The sequence below is a fragment of the Malania oleifera genome, chromosome 8 (assembly GCF_029873635.1).
Source record: "Malania oleifera isolate guangnan ecotype guangnan chromosome 8, ASM2987363v1, whole genome shotgun sequence".
NCBI lineage: Eukaryota > Viridiplantae > Streptophyta > Magnoliopsida > Santalales > Ximeniaceae > Malania > Malania oleifera.
In genome coordinates, this window is record NC_080424.1 from 101785143 (window position 1) to 101797273 (window position 12131).

Below are 12131 nucleotides of genomic sequence, written 5' to 3' on the forward strand. Positions count from 1 at the left end.
TGAGGCGAGACGTGCTTGCAGTTAGTGGGGACCGAGGGAGCAATCAGATACCTCGGGGGACCGCTCAGACGAATACAGCTCCAGCCAGAGTATACTCTCTTACTCCAGCGGACGTTGAGCATGCAGGTAACATGGTGACAAGTACCTTATTATTGCTTTTGAATAAAGTTTCTGTTCTGTTTGATTCGAGTGCAACCCATTCTTTTGTATCTGTAAATTTTGTGAGACGGTGTGGGATCGAGACCTGAGACATGAATGAGGTATTAGCTGTTACTACGCCATCTGGGAGTGTATCTTTCTGTATAAAGATGTTGATAGACTGCCTAGTGAAAATTCAGGGAAAGTTATTACCGGTGAATCTTGTGGTATATGACATGTCAGGGTTCGACGTCATTCTGGGGATGGACTGGTTGTTCTCCAGTTATGCCATGATCGACTGTCATAGAAAAGTGGTAGTTTTTAGACCTCCTGGGGAGCAGGAGTACGAGTTCGTGGGATCGTGTGTGCGTTCAGTGCCACAGATTCTGTCGGCACTACAGGCGAGGAGGTTACTCTTGGACGGATGTCAGAGGTACTTAGCTTGTGTGAAGGAACTGCCGCAGGATGAGTTGAGACTCGAGGATATTTGGGTAGTCGGCGAATTCCCGGATGTGTTCCCAGATGATTTACCCGGTTTATTTCCGGATCGTGAGGTGAAGTTTGTGATAGAGATGCTGCCCGGTAAGGCACCGATCTCTAAAACTCTGTACCGGATGGCTCCAGCAGAATTTCGGGAGTTGAAGGAGCAGCTGCAGGAATTACTGGACAGGGGATTCATTCGACCTAGTGTTTCGCTCTGGGGAGCTCCAGTACTATTTGTGAAGAAGAAGGACGGGTCGATGCGGATGTGCATTGATTACCGTGAGATTAACAAGGTAACTGTGAAAAATCGTTATCCTTTATCTCGTATAGATGATCTCTTTGATCAGTTATAGGGGACGCGGGTCTTTTCGAAGATTGATTTGCGGTTAGGATATCATCAGGTGAGGGTTAGAGCGGAAGATGTAGTGAAAACGGCTTTTCGAACCAGTTATGGACACTACGAGTTCTTAGTCATGCCTTTTGGGTTGACGAATGCTTCGGCGGTGTTCATGGATTTGATGAACAGGGTATTTCATGAGTACCTGGATCGGTTTATGGTGGTATTCATTGATGACATTCTGGTATACTCGAGGAGTACGGAAGAGCACATGGAACATTTGAGGTTAGTGTTACAGATTCTAAGCGAGAAGAAGCTGTATGCTAAGTTGAAGAAGTGTGAATTCCAGTTGAGTCAGATTGCGTTCTTAGACCATGTGGTTACTGGGGATGGAATATCAGTTGATCCTAACAAGATTGAAGCTGTGGTCGACTAGGTAAGGGCAAAGAATGTGCAGGAGGTTTGGAGTTTTCTAAGACTGGCGGGTTACTATCGTCAGTTCGTATAGGGTTTCTCTAAATTGTCTGGACCTCTGACACGATTGACCAGGAAGGGAGTACAGTTTGAGTGGACCAGTGATTGCGAGCAGTGCTTTCAAGAGTTGAAGCACCGACTGGTTACTGCTCCAGTATTGACCATTCCTTCGGGAGATGGTGGGTTTGTGATTTATAGTGACGCGTCTCTGAGGGCTTAGGATGTGTGCTTATGCAGTAGGGTAAGGTAGTAGCGTATGCTTCTCGGCAACTGAAGGAATATGAGAAGAACTACCCTACGCACGATTTGGAGTTGGCTGTTGTAGTATATGCACTGAAGATTTGACGACATTATCTGTACGGGGTGCAGTGTGAGATCTTCACAGACCATAAGAGCCTCAAGTATTTCTTTACACAGAAAGAGTTGAACATGAGGCAGAGGCGGTGGCTAGAGTTGATTAAAGACTACGATTGCACGATCAGTTATCACCCAGGGAAGGCTAATGTGGTAGCTGATGCGTTAAGTCGGAAGTCAGGACCTACAGCTGTATCTGTGGTTGTAACTCAGTGTCACATCAAACGGGATTTGGAGAGCTCAAGTATAGAGTTGGTGGTTGGTGATCATCAGACTTATTTTGCTGGTTTGGTAGTCCAATCGACCCTATTTGAGCGTATAAAAGCCGCGCAGACTAGTGATACAGAGTTGGCAGAGGCTATGGAAAAGGTACAGCAGGGGCTGGTTACAAAGTTTAACATCTCTGAGGGATGTGTGTTGAGGTTTGGGACTAGATTGTGTGTTTCGAACGATGATGAGATTAGAAGGGCGATTCTAGAGGAAGCGCATGGTTCTATGTATACGGTACATCCTGGTAGTATGAAAATGTATCGAGACTTGCGCGAGACCTTCTGGTGGTCTGGTATGAAGGGGTAGATTGCTCAGTTCGTGGAGTAGTGTCTGACGTGTCAGCAGGTGAAAGCTGAACATCAGAGGCCGGCAGGGCCGTTGCAGCCTTTGCCTATTTTGGTGTGGAAATGGGAGCATATTTCCATGGATTTTGTGATCGGATTGCCATCAACGCTTCACGGGCAGAATGCTATCTGGGTGATCGTAGATAGATTGACGAAATCTGCTTATTTCATACCGATGAAAGTTGGCTATCCTTTGAGTAGGCTAGCATATTTGTACGTGCATGAGATTGTGAGAATACACGAAGTACCGGTGTCCATTGTGTCAGATCGAGATTCAAGGTTTACTTCTCGATTCGGAATGAGCTTGCAGGAGGTATTGGGGACGAAGCTTACTTTCAGTACATCGTTCCACCCCCAGACTGATGGACTGTCGGAGAGGAAGATACAGATATTGGAAGATATGTTGCGAGCGTGTGTGTTAGACTTTGGTGGTAGCTAGATACGATTTATGCCACTTGTAGAGTTTGCTTATAATAACAGCTTCCAGTCTAGTATAGGGATGACACTGTTTGAGGCTTTGTATGGTCGGAGGTATAGGTCGCCTTTGTGTTGGGATGAGGTTGGTCAACGTCAGGTGTTAGGACCTGAACTCGTGCAGCAGGCGTCTGAGAAGGTGGGTTTGATCCGGGAGATGATTAGATTAGCTCAGAGTTGGCAGAAGAGTTATGCAGATGTTCGCTGCCGTGATTTAGAGTTCGAAGTGGGAGGTAAGGTATTTCTACATATTGCTTCGATGAAAGGGGTGATGAGATTTGGGAGGAAGGGCAAGTTGAGCTCGAGGTATATCGGACCATTCGAGGTACTTGAGCAAGTGGGTCTAGTAGCCTACAGGGTTGTATTACCTTCAGCACTTTTGAGGGTCCACGATGTGTTTCACGTATCCATGTTGAGGAGGTACGTGTTGGATCCTTCACATGTTATTAGTTATGATGAGTTGGATATTAGGGATGCTTTAGCGTATGAGGAGATACCTGTTCAGGTTTTAGACCGTAAAGTTCAGAAGTTTCGTACCAAAGAGATACCGTTAGTGAAGGTATTGTGACGAAACCACGAGGTTGAGGAAGTTTCTTGGGAACTGGAAACGGAAATACGCCGGTAGTATCCACAATTGTTTTGAGCGCTTGTATATGATCCTACTGTGGGTTGGGATAGGTGGTTAGTCTTCGGGAGTGTGTGTGTATTGTGAACTCTTGGGACCGTTGTATATGTAACCACAGTATTCCTCTGCCATAAGTGAGGGTATGTATGTGTATGTGTATGATGGGACTGTGCTGTGTGATCGCCAGTTCGCATGTGTTATGATGGGACTGTGCTGTGTGATTGCCAGTTCGCATGTGTATGTGTATGATGGGACTGCGCTGTAGTAGTTGCCAGTTTATTGTTGATAGATCATAGTTGTGTATTTTGGGTATGACTTTGAGAATGAGAGATGGCAAATTTCGAGGACGAAATTTTTGAAAGAAGAGGAGATTGTAAGAACTTGAACCGTGAGAGAATGGAATTCTGCAGATTTCGTCGACGAAGAGAAGCCGAGAGGCAGAAGTTGGAAATATCAGGGTTCGTCAACGAAGGCACCATTTCGTCGATGAAATTCCCGATATTCCATTGACAAAGATGCCATTTCGTCAACGAAATTGGGCCAGGCAAGGGCTATAAAAGGGAAATTTCATTTCTTCTTCATTAAGCAAACGTAATCTCTCTCTCTCTCTCTCTCTAAACTCTCTCTACTCTCTCTCTCTAGATTTCTTCGCCGATCATTGACGGAATCGGAAAAAGGAAGTTACCACGAGGATCGTGGAATGATTCTCTACAACTTCTACGGATTGAAATCTCGTTTTGGAGGTTTTCGGGTTTTGGCGAAAAATTGAGATAAGATTCGGTTTTCATTTCTGATCTGGTAGTTTTGTAGAGGATGACCTTGTGAGTATATTCTGTATTGTGATTTGTAGGTTTTGGAACTCGGTTCGCTGTTTAGGAGCTTTGGAGTTCGGGTTTAGTTATACGGGGTTAAGGTAAGGGGAAACTGTGTTATATTGGTTATTTTTGAAATCGGACTCGGTGGAACTATTGTTCACGGTCCTGTGTGTGTTTTGGCTACTCATTTGGGGGGATCTAACGGGGAAAACTATGAGTTTTTCATTATTGCAGTTTTGGGAAAAAGGGTGCAACGGGCTGAATCCCGAGTTTTGTTGAAAATCGAGTATATGTGTGATTTATACTGCGTGATTGGGATGGTCGTGCCTTGACTGTGTTTAAACTGTATTTGTTTGGAAAACCATGATTTAGATTACCAAATGAGTGTGGTTTGTTTGGTTATATGAGCATGCATGTGTGTGTGATTGCAGAATGGCTGATGGGATCGCAGTTCCAAAATGAGTCCAGGTACTGAGAGTGTACGATTCTATATCCGAGGGCGTGTGTTTATCGCTTGTCACGTAGGCAAGAGTGTCCGGCTCTATATCCGAGGGCGTGAGCCTATTCCGGCAAATCAGGCCGAAGGGTGTGGATCCACCAGTTAGTGCCGGTACGATGCCATGGAAGTCGAGGATTAGCCATGTGCCGGTGGCGCCGTGCTTCGCAGATGGCTACGGGCCAACGCTAGATTGTCGTGGACCGGCTTCGGGCCGATGGGTGTGACGACACCGGCTAACTGATCATGTGTGTGTATTGTGACGGGGCTGCATATAAATGGCCGTCGTATATGTGCGTGAACGCACTGTGTGAATAAGTACTGGATTTCATTCACCTGTATGTATGTTGTATCATGATAACACTTAAATGTCACACACCGATATAACCTGTGTTCATCTTTACTGAGAGGTGTCTCATCCCTACTGTACGTACATTTTTACAGGTCCTTCGAGTAACTGGAACTAGCGTCCTGGTGTAGGGAGCGTAGTGACCGGTGTACTGCGTTAGCGCTTGGGTAAGTCTTAGGACTGTAGTTTGTTGGGTTGCCATTTTGGGTTGTATTTGGGCACCCAGTTTGTACGTTTTGTTAAGAGTCATGTTCTGCTCTTATATAAACTCTGGTATGGTACTGCATATGTTGATATAGAAATACTTTTTCTGCTGCGTACATGTTTGTGATTGGATGTGTTTAGGGTATCTGGAAACCCCACGGGGTCGGACCTTCATCCATTGTACTGTATCTGTGATGATTTGTATGATACAGGGACAAGTTAGGTTACTTTTTACCCCTGGGTCCCATTTCGGGGTTCGGGGCGTGACAACTAACATCTCTGTAGCTGAACTTCGGTGAGATAGAATCATTTTTCTTGTGGGTATCTCCAAAGGTGTTCTTATTCCATTATTTCAGATTTTCTTTTAAACACAAAACTTGCGTTACCTTCAAATTGAAGATCAGACTACAACACAACTTGATCTTTGAAGCCTTTCTGCTTGAGCCACATAATTTCGAAATAAAAGGGAGTTAGGCCCCATTTTATTCCCTGTGTAGTGAATAAATGATCAGAGATGGGCCTTGAGAGGAGTTCCTGAGAGACTAGGGGATAGTTTTCTACCTGCTCTGTTTCGAGAATGAAATAGTCTCTCTTGAGTTGGACCAAGGATAATAGGAGCAACCAAAGAGGGAAAGCTCAGTGAGGGCATTCACATTTATGAAAATTCTAAAAATTCCTTCATGCAGACAGTCTCAATATTTCTACTACTTATTCCATGTGGAGAACAAGAAAATGTTAAAATCCCCTCCAGTAATCCAGAAGCACCCCAGTTTTCCATAGCATAAAAAAGCTCATTCCGCAACAGATGTCTGGAAAATCCTTCAAGGTGGGATAATCCCCATTGAAAAGCCATATAAAGTTGTTTGAATTCCTGTATAAATCTATCAAAAGTATCCATTTTGGTTTCCATATCCATTATTGTCTTTGAGAAAATATTTTACAACAGCCTTTCTTGATACATTTGGAAAATCAGGAGATACCACTGAAAGCAGCTAGCTCCCTCTTAAGTCTGAAACTCATCCATTCTTGTCATAAGTAATGGAGAATGGCAGCATTTTAAGTTCTCTGTTTGTTCCCTTCTTGAATAATATTCTAATACTGTGTTTTCCTTAAATTTTTTTTTTTCTGTCTACTCATAAAAGGCACATCGCTTTATCCTCAAAGCCATCAAATGAAACTCCAATAGCCTTGCTAACAATCTTTGATGTAGGGCTACAAGGCCTCACAAAGAGGATGAACCCTAATACGCAATCCAATTAATAATATCCAACTCTAAATTATGAATCTTAAAATCATATATTTGTAGGCCTAATATGCCTGCAAATTGAGCAAATAAAATTACTAAATCTAAATACTACTATGATACCTCTTCCCTTAAAAATAAAACTTTATATTAAATTATATTTATGTAATAATATTTCTATAAAAGTACTATAATAATATTCCAAAAAATTTAAAAATACGATGAATTTTCCATGTAGGCATTGAAGCTCACATTACATCAATCTTGACTTTGAGACATTTCCCAGTTGGGCACCTGCTTCTTGAACCATTCATTGCCACTGTCAGGCCCCCTCGAGTCCCTAGTCCTTGGAAAAAGAAAGCCCTCTAGGTTGCTTTCCAAAGCCTTGTTGAAGACTAGTATTAAAGCCAGACTATCATCTCTGTTGCTGAACTTCAGTGAGCCATCACAGCATGCAAGCAGGTCGCCGCAGGTTGGATTGGACCCTGGGGATTGAGAATTGTTGGTTGCATTGCAAGTTTTTTGTGTCTCTGCCTTGTGAGTGGGAAGATGGGGGCTGGGAGGGGAAGTTGAATTAGGAGGTGAAGGGCCTGAAGAGACTCCGAGTCTCCCACTATTAGGGATGCAACTGGTTGGAGAGATGCATGATTGCTTGAATGGGTGGTTTAGTCTGAGTTCAGGCCTGTCCAAAGATCTTTAAAGCTGGTGTATGTTTGGGCCTATTTGTAACCAACTAAACTTTTCAAATTTGAAAACATTGGTAGTGGAGGCCAGCTGTATGCTGCTATCTGACCCTCTCTCCACCATGCATGTGAACGAGCACGTGGATTCAGTCATCTTCACCAAAGGTCTGCTCTTAAACTCTTTCTTCAAAGCTGACTTATGGCGTAGCGTTCACCATGAGCTGATACAGTGGCCACAGAGAGGGCAGGAGAAAGTTGCATTAGCTGTTGTAGGTTTTATGTCACCCTGAATAGTTGTCCGAACTGTTTTTTTTTTTGGCTGGGGAGGTGGGTGGGGCGGTTTTAGCTTGTGAGCAAAGATGAGACTCACTTCTGAAGGCTTTTCGGTTTGTTCTGGTAGGATTGTTGAAGCCTTGTGGCACCCTTTTTGAGTCAAAACCCTTTGGGAAGGTGATAATTCCCTGGTCCACTGGGGTTGATTTCTTTAAGTGCAATAAATCTACCTAAGGCATTCTTTCTTAAGTTGAAACAAGAGAGTTTCCCCCCTCCTCGAACTTTTGAGCTAAAGGGTGTCGGTGCCCTGAATCACCTGGGGTAGAGTAACAATTTGAGCTTATGGGAAATGGAGATCCTTTCGTTGCTCTATACTCTGTGATTCTGAGGAGGGCAACCCTGTCTCCATCCAAGATGAGATAGCGGTTTTTCCTTTCCTGATCACTGTTTTCTGAGATAGAATGGGCCTTCAACTGATTGGGCAGCACCTTTACTCTTATATCATATATCACAGAACAGAGAAATCCGCATCATGTTGTTGGTAATCTTTTTGCGTATGCTAATTTTTTTGAATTAGGGCAATAGGAGTAAAATTGGTTTTCCTAAACATCACCTCCATTGGCGAAAAAAAAAAAAAAATCCAAGGGAACCTCCATAGCGATGAACTCTGTAGTTAACCACCCATTTATCTTCTCGAGAGTCAACTGGGATCCCAGCCTCCAAGGTTTCTTCAATGCCTCGACAGCCTTGAGGGTAAAAGATCTGATTGAAATAGCTAGTGAATAGGCTTTTTGTATCATCACCTGAAGTGGTTGAATAGCTGTTCACATCATCAATGCGTTCTATCTGATTCCTGTCATTTGAGGCCTTGGCATGGAAAGATGAGATATTACAACCCCTCCCTTTCAATCATTCATCACAGAACCCTTGCTTCTATGTAACTTCTTCCTGCTCTATTAAACCATGTATCCCCATTTGCAGTGTCCTCTCTTTCCCATTTCTTATTTCTCACAGTTTCTACAATTCTCCAAATCTATTTTAATTTTGTGTTTTGTTTTGTTTTGTTTTTAATTTTTTTGGGTATGACATCAAACTTCTCCTTTAATCCGGTTTGATATTAACCATTAGAGTTGCCCTTTTTTTAACACAACTGATCCCATGCCACTTCACTATGATAGTTCCAAGCTGTGTCAAAATTACCTCTCTTCCATCTTCCTCTGCCGAATAAACTTCAACAAGATATCCTCTCCTTCCTATTTTGAACACTTTCTGCGATGGTGTGAATCGCTATTTGGATATGATTCGACGCCAAACCTTGCTGAATAAAAAGCTGTGTGTAGGAAAAGAATTAATATATGAGAAACAGTAGGCACAAACCTATCGAGCCTCTTCATGCCCATTATTCCTAGTGAAACAGTCTCCCTAGTACACCAAATCATTGAGCTTGATCCACCAGTGCTTCTTGAAAGGCCCTTGTTCCAGGCCAAAGCACTTCCCTTCTGTTTCACCATTCCACAAAATTTCAGTAATGTCGCCCATGCAGAGTCATGCTTAAAAACACTAAATATACATATTTTTTGAAAGTTTGTGTGTCAGGAATTGAATGATTTATCTGTACATTGGCACTAATTTTACTGTAAATCTGCTTTTGACATGGTATTCTTGTTAGGAGTTGTTTCTTTTTGTTCTATAGTGCATTCCCTCTTGGTGTCGGAACAAGGGACTTACTGTAAAATTCTGCTTGTTATGGTGGGCTGTCCCTGCAGGGTTTACTGATTTCTTCCCACTACCCGTCCACCTCCAGTTTGATGACAATGGTGTGATGAATTGGGGAAAGAAAATTTTCGGATGTTGGGTTAAAAAAAAAAAATTCGTCCCTTGCTCATGGTGATGCAACAGCTGTTTCCGGCAGGGGCACCCTCGGTGCTGTTTGACATCTCATTAAAGAGAGTGAGTCATCCATCCAATTCCTATGTTCACAGAGGGGCTCTTAGTTTTAGTTTTACTGCTGGAGCAAATTTGAGGCAAAATGATATGATTGACGCATAGAACCTGAAAATAAAATATAAAATTATAAGCTTTTATGTGAATTATAGAGGGTTGTACAAAAGTGCTCTTTTACAGTTTTCTTGCTTTGCCATGATTTAATGTTTTACTTTTTATGGCAAGGCATGATAATCTCATGTTTGGATTGTAGCGTCTACGGACCAACCCTTGAACAGAAATGAAGCCGTTCAATTTTGTTGGCTGCTGCATTTCTCTTTTCCCTCGATTTGGGTAAAGATTTGTATGATTAGAATGCTAGTGTAATTGGGAATGCACTGCTATATTCCTTTATTATTTTGGGAAAACCGGCCTTACCCTTTGCAGGCGCCCACAGCTCCACGTTTGAGTGCGAAAAAAGAAATTCTGCAAACGTGTGGCATGCCTGTAGAATTCCTCCAAGGCAGAAGCATGTACTTGCTGCTACTCCCACCATATTGGTCCAGGTATGATTGTGCACCATCTGATCTTCCATCTCTGTTTAGGGAATCTCCAGTCCCAATTTCGACCAGTATGATGGCATTTTTCCTATTGCATATTACTAAAATAAAGAAGAATTCATGAAATGAGATGTTGGGTCCAATTTAGTTTTGTTAAGGGGAGTGGTGGGCCAGATTGATCTATGTGGATCGTCTCGTAAGGTATGTTAAACATTTAGATAAGAGAGAGTATCGTATATGTATATTCATATGGAGTTTTGGTGGGTGTAACGAGGAAGAAGTACATTAGATTTGTGTCATGTGCTTATGATTGGCAGGGCAGCCCCAGATGGAATCAAAGATCATTACCTTCTCTCTCATAATCACGGATCAGTTTGGGCTGTGGGGTCCCAGTTCCAAACTCCATTTTAAAATAAAATGATGATATTGTTTAAAAGTTTCTGTTTATGTTCACTGAATAAAATAAAATTTGAAAATGGGTGGATGGGTTTCTATAAATAAAGGGGGGAGAGGGGAGTGGTAGCTTGAATCCAACTACTACCCATGTGGGAGGCGGGGGGGGGGGGGGGGGGGGGGGGGGGGGGGGATTTTTCCAATTCGTTGTTTCTTTTAATCAAGGAGAAAACAGTGAAAGACGTGACAAAGCTTTCCTTGTAATCCGGCCACCCTAACATGCTCTCTCTCTCTCTCTCTCTCTCTCTCTCTCTCTCTCTCTCTCTCTCTCTATATATATATATATATATATATATAAACTAGTGTGTGTACTATCTCCGGACAGATGCTATTGTTTGCTATGCGCCCTTAAATTTAAGGGCTCATCTGAGGTGCACAAAAAGATGTTCGAAACTAAAAAATAAGGCGACAAGATTATGGGAGAGTTGTAATTTTATTTAGTTTTAAACTTTTGTAAGATCATTCACCAGTAATGTGAAAAAAATGGAGGTTAAAAATGACCTTTTGATTATAATGGCGTGCATGGAAGAAAAAAGTTCTGTATAGGGGAAGTAATAATAAAATGCTATTGTTTACCATAGAATCTGTGTTGGTACAGCAATCATTTTCCGACCGCATCCTAAAATTCTCTCTCTCTCTCTCTCTCTCTCTCTCTCTCTCTCTCTCTTCCTTCCCTTCTCGTCGTTCTCCCCTCTCGATCCGCTTCATCGTTGCTCGCACTCTCTTATCCCACTTCGTCCTCCCTACTGCCTCTATTTGTCCTACTGCCTACGCCGGCGCCTCTCTCTAATTCTCTTCTTCATCTCTCCCTCGATTCTCTGTTCTGCCTCCAATTGTCTGCTCTTCCTCCTCTCAATTCTAAAATTTCCTCCTCTTCCCCTCACTCTCTCTCCTCTAACAATTCTCCTCTTATCGTACAATTCTTCTCCCTCCTCCTCGCACATTCTCTATATCCCATTGTATACTCTCTCTGCACATCTTCCTCACGTACATCTGCCTTTTTCTTTCCGAGCAGACCGGGTTCTCCCATCCTGCTATTCATCTCCCCCTCCCCCCCCACCCCCGCCGTTCTCCCATCTCCTCCTCCTCCGCCCACTCGCCCTCAGCACTTCATCTTCCCCTCTCCGTCCGGCCGTATCTCTCTCTCTCCAAGCCTCGAGCTATCGTCTGTGATATTGCTAGATCTGATAGAGATGGTTTTATGCATTCAGTGGTCAGAAATTGTAATGTGAACTAGGGCTCAACTTGGATGCATTCAGTGGTCGGAAATTGTAATGTGAACTAGGGCTCAACTTGGTGCCCTAAATGTATACTACTATCCCATTTCAGAAGCAATTAGTTGAGCATCCAACCAAATATTATTCTGATTTCACGTATCTCACAATGATGCATGTGTTTTGTAAATCTTACAGTACTTTGATTCTGATCACACTGGTTCTTTTGGGCAGGATTGAGTTTAGAATTTAGTATTATTATTTTTTTTGAGAGTGGGGAGGAGAATAACATAAGCAATATTGTGCCAGCATCTATATTTCTATATTTCTTAATTTGATTAATGTAAGGAAATGAAGATACCTACTCCCTCAGAATCTTAATTAATCAGAGCATTCATCAATCATTGGAATCTGATTAT

General features: G+C 42.7%; 1 protein-coding gene across 6 annotated transcripts in view; it reads left to right on the forward strand.

The window, feature by feature from the left end:
• The window catches only part of LOC131162417 (uncharacterized), a 53473-nt gene extending 43560 nt beyond the window's left edge, over positions 1 to 9913 (forward strand). For 2 of the 6 annotated variants that reach the window (XR_009138788.1, XR_009138785.1), the window contains 2 exons: positions 9329 to 9512; positions 9760 to 9913. The gene's annotated coding sequence lies outside the window, so the exon portion shown is untranslated. Of the gene's footprint in view, positions 1 to 4745; positions 5104 to 5254; positions 5327 to 9328 lie in introns of all 6 variants that reach the window. The other 4 variants (XR_009138786.1, XM_058118866.1, XR_009138787.1 and 1 more) reach the window with 3 other exon arrangements.
• Positions 9914 to 12131: the final 2218 nt, after the last annotated feature.